Source organism: Condylura cristata, unplaced genomic scaffold, assembly GCF_000260355.1.
Source record: "Condylura cristata isolate star-nosed mole 26May11 unplaced genomic scaffold, ConCri1.0 scaffold00004, whole genome shotgun sequence".
Taxonomy (NCBI): Eukaryota; Metazoa; Chordata; class Mammalia; order Eulipotyphla; family Talpidae; genus Condylura; species Condylura cristata.
The window spans coordinates 38,563,607-38,568,247 of record NW_004567105.1 but is presented as its reverse complement, the minus strand read 5'-3'; positions in this window follow the sequence as shown (position 1 = coordinate 38,568,247).

Genomic DNA, 4,641 nt, shown 5'->3' with positions numbered 1-4,641 from the left:
GGGTGATAATGATGAATCTCATAGATTTGTTGAATGTCACATACATACCACTCTGGTAGGAAATGTTGATAGGGGGAAATGCCTGTGGGGAAAGAAAATGTTTAGGTCATTTCTGTACCTTGTGCTCAATTTTTCTGTGAACCTAAAACTTCTATAAAAATAAAATATGTTATGATGCCTGTATTTAAATATAAAACTACATATTTATGACTGTTTCCTCAACAGAAGGTCCAGTAAGTACAGTTGTCTTGTCAAAGGCTATGCTCACTTAAGTTACTTATGTTACCAAATTACTCATCAGAAAGATTTTGCTAATTTATACTCCTACAAAGAGAATACACTTGAGCTGATTTTGATCCTTGACTCAACACTAACCATGTTATATTTCACTCCACACTTCTACATACTCCATCCTCAAAATTGTGCTGTGTAAACATTATTAGATGTTTCTGTCAACAACATCATCATTTTCTTAACCCTAAAGTCATAGTAAGTTCACTCTGTCTTTTGATTACCAGCTAGCTGTGTCTCTTAGCAAACTTATTCCATGCTAATTTGTATTTATTTAAAATTTCAAAGAAATTCCCACATGGATTCCAGATGTTGACCATTTAAAGCAAAAAGGTGTTTCCTCATTATACAAATATGATCCGTGTCCAAAATATTGGCAATGTTTGGTTTATGAATCACTTAAAATAACTCCATCACACACACAAAAAAAACAATGGTTCACGTGTGAGTCATAAATTAAACAATGCCAATTTTTTGATGTACACCACATTTGTATAATAAGGAAACACCTTCTTGGATTAAATGGTCAACATCTGGAATCCATGTGAGGTCTTTAAAAATTAGTGTTGCATTTTCTTAAATTTTCCCAGTGTAGAAAAAAAATCCAAAATGGAGGCAATTTTAACAACAACAAAAAACTACTCTGCCCCAAATATTCTTATAAGTCGTGCATTGCTTAGTGTTGGTACAAAAGCTTAAATGAAGAAAATATGTCCAATTCTATCCTAGGAAACTCTATTTATTCTAGATCTTTCACCATGATGTTGTGGTTTAACATTACAAGTTAAAGCATGGTCTTCAAAAAGTTAAGTCTGTGCTGTAACCCCTAGACACATAAATATGAATTTGAGAAAATGGCAGATGAAATTAAATGAAGTATCCAAACTCTTGAGGTGTCTCTTAACCCAAGGACAAGTGTCCTACAAGAAAAGCAGAGGGAAAGTAGAGGTATGGAAGCATCTTGGAAATCTGTTAAGTAGAAATTAGGAGTCACACAGGTACAAGTCAAACAACTCTTGGAAAACCAGAAGTTGGAAGAGGCAGCTTTGAAGATCTTCGGAGGAAGCACAGATCCGATATTTTGATGTGAGATGTCTGTCCTCCCACAACCATTTCTGTTGTTTTAAACAAGCTGATTTGTGCTCATCTATTAAGGCAGTTATATATAGGATACTACAACAAAAATTCATAATAAAAAGATTAGATTGAACTCATTATATCATTGTGTTAGATTCAAATTTGACATGCCTAAAGACTTAAACATTTAATCCTCAAATAGCATCAAGTAATTGATAGTCCAGCTTTGGGGTTTCTTGGGGCCTTTAACCTTGCAATGTTCTGATCCCAAAGGATACTTTCCATCATTTTTGTTGTCCAAGCACCATTGAGAGAACATTTATACAGTTGTGAGCCCACAAATATTCTAGACTCAATATACAAAGCAATCTCACCATATCAGCTTTCAAAATGGTAACAGATCCCATTAATTTGCTTAAGCTCTGTCCATGTGGGGAAGAGCACATACTCAAAATCTGGGTAGCATATCAGAGTGACTGACAGCACACATAGAGTAAACTGGACTGTTACCCTATTCCAGTATGTTTGCTGCTGATTATATATAAAATCCAAGTGTGGTTACTCCTTGAATTTTGAATAGATGGGTATGAAGTTTTGTAAACTTTATGGCTGTTTTTGGACTAAGCTCAATCATATTCAATGCACCAAAAACAGGCCAAACTCCGCCCATTTTCTTTTTTTATGTTAATTATTTTTGTGTGTAGCAGAATGGGAGCATAGGCCAGAGGTATTGGGGGGGCGGGGCAGTAATAGGGTTTACCAGAGATGAAGTGGGAGGCAGAACAGGAAGATCCACTGAAATCCACTGCTGAGGGGAGCAGTGGGAGAGACAGGGGAGACATACTGTGCTATGTGGGTCAGCTCAGTGATAACAGAAATGGTGAAATGATTGGTCATCAATGAATGAGCCATGAGGCTAGTGGGGTTGGGGGTAGGGGGTCAGAGCTTTTCAAAAGAATGCATCAAGAAGGGGTAGAAAGAACACATTTTCTTGGACAGCATAACTAGGCTAGCAGGGAAGTCCCAAACTTCCCCAACTTTCATTTAAAGTTTGTGTTTGTTGAGATTTCAATTAATTAAAACAATACACATCAGATTTTTTTCTTAGCTACATTGTATAGTACAGGCCCCATTGTCATTCTTTCCACTACCTGTCATCTCCTTGTTCCACCCCCTGTCTGCCTCAAGAAATATGAGCTACCATGGAATATTGCACAGCCATCATAGTTTCAAAGAATTTTTAATGGCATGGAGAAATGTTCTTTGTATAAAGTTGAATAAAAAAAAAGATATGGCCCTCCCTGGTGGTGCAGCGGGTTAAAAGCACAGCACTGAGAATCTAAAGCCTCTTCCGCATGAGTTCTATCCCCGCCTGCCCCGGAGGTGACCACATGGTGTGGCAGACCTCTCCTGACCCGCCCGCTGCTCCCCTCAGCAGTGTACTTCGTCGATCTGCCTGTTCTGTTCCCCGCTCTGTCTCTGGTGAAGCCTCTCACCGCCCCTGAGCCTCTGGCCTGTACCCCAGTTCTGTATGCACAAATAAATAAATCTTTAAAAAAAAAAAAAGATATACTGGATATTCATTATGATCCAAATTTGTTTAGACACATTTACATACATTCAAAAAGAACATTTTTCATAAGTTAAATTAGCTATCTACCTCCAGATGGTGGCATTACACATTAATTTTTCTGTGTTAACTCTATTTTCAAATGGTTCTTTATAATGAGCATGTAAAACTTTTACAACCTAAAATAATAATGGAATGAGACCCAAATAAGACCTAGAAGCTAAGAACCATCTCTGGGGGGCTAGTATTACATCCTTAAGGTATTTGCTTATTTCAGGAATGGTTTATAAAGAATATAAATTAATTCGGCAAGATTTTCCCGATATAGTCAAGAAACTGCATCATTTAGATTCTCTACTTTATGTTCTTTGCTTTATTTTTTCTATCACCCATCAGGTACATAGGTTCATCTGAAGCTGAGAAGGTAGAAAGAGAAAAGTGAGGAGTAAGGCACATTCTGAACCAAAAAACTGCTGAGTTTGTCCTTGGAACTCTTTGACTCCTCTTGTGACGGTGGTAGCCTGAATGGAGGAAAGAGAAAGCACAGAAAACTAGCAACTAGCAATGCCAAAAAAGTTATTTTTCTGAAAATAAGAGCACATAATAACCCTCCATCTACAAATGAAGAGATGATCTTTTACAAGATGTTAGAAAAGTACTTGTTCCCAAATTCACCAGATCCAGTCACTGGTATGGGAAGTTTCAAGTGTTTAGCTTGGAATAGATTCTAAGCTCCTTGAGGGTAAGTGCTCTCTCATAGTTATTTACAAAGTCTAGGACAGTGTCCAAGAAGAGCTGAAATCTAGAAAGAAAAACTATTTCTGTGGATTTTACATGACTGTGTGGTGTTGAACAAGCTTATAGACCCAGTGGAATAAGCCTTGTATTATGACCAAAATCATTGGTCATCAAGGAATGAGCCATGGGGTTAGTGGGGGTGGGAGGGTCAGAGCTTCTCAAAGAATGCATCAAGAAGGGGTAAAAAGGACACATTTGGCTTGGACAGCATAACTAATGATTTTATATTTGGAAAGTGAAAAATATGTCCATAATGATACTCAGGATTGGAGTAAAAAGAGTGGATGCTGAAAAACATGTATGAAATTTAATATCCACATCAGAACATATACCCCCAACAGGTGGAAGGGATGTCAAATTCATGAAATGGATTTTAAAGTTTGAGAACCACAGTACTTCATCATTGGGTTGTTCAAAGTAGCTCATGGGAAGAGTTACCTTTAGACAGAGTGAGCTTGACTTTCCCTGTCTCTAGAACCAACCTTATAGACTTACTACTCTTGATACTTATCTGTATAAAATATTTATCTTTCTAAAAGTTTAGGGGATGGTGCTCACCATTTGTTTTCTTCTAATCTGCTTATGCTCCATTGAACAATTTTCTTTTTTTTTAAAAAATATTTATTTATTTATGCATACAGAGCTGGAGTACAGGCCAGAGGTGCAGGGGCAGTGAGAGGATTCACCAGAGACAGAGTGGGGAGCAGAACAGGCCTATTGATGAAGCATACTGCTGAGAGGAGCAGTGGGAGGGTCAAGAGAGGTCTGCTGTGCCATGTGGGTCACCTCCGGGGCAGGGATCGAACTCATGCTGAAGTGGCTTTAACTTCTTAGTGCTGTGTTTAACCAGCTGTGCCACCATGGAGGCCCCGATGAGCTCTTTTTAAAGTTACTATATTTGAAAG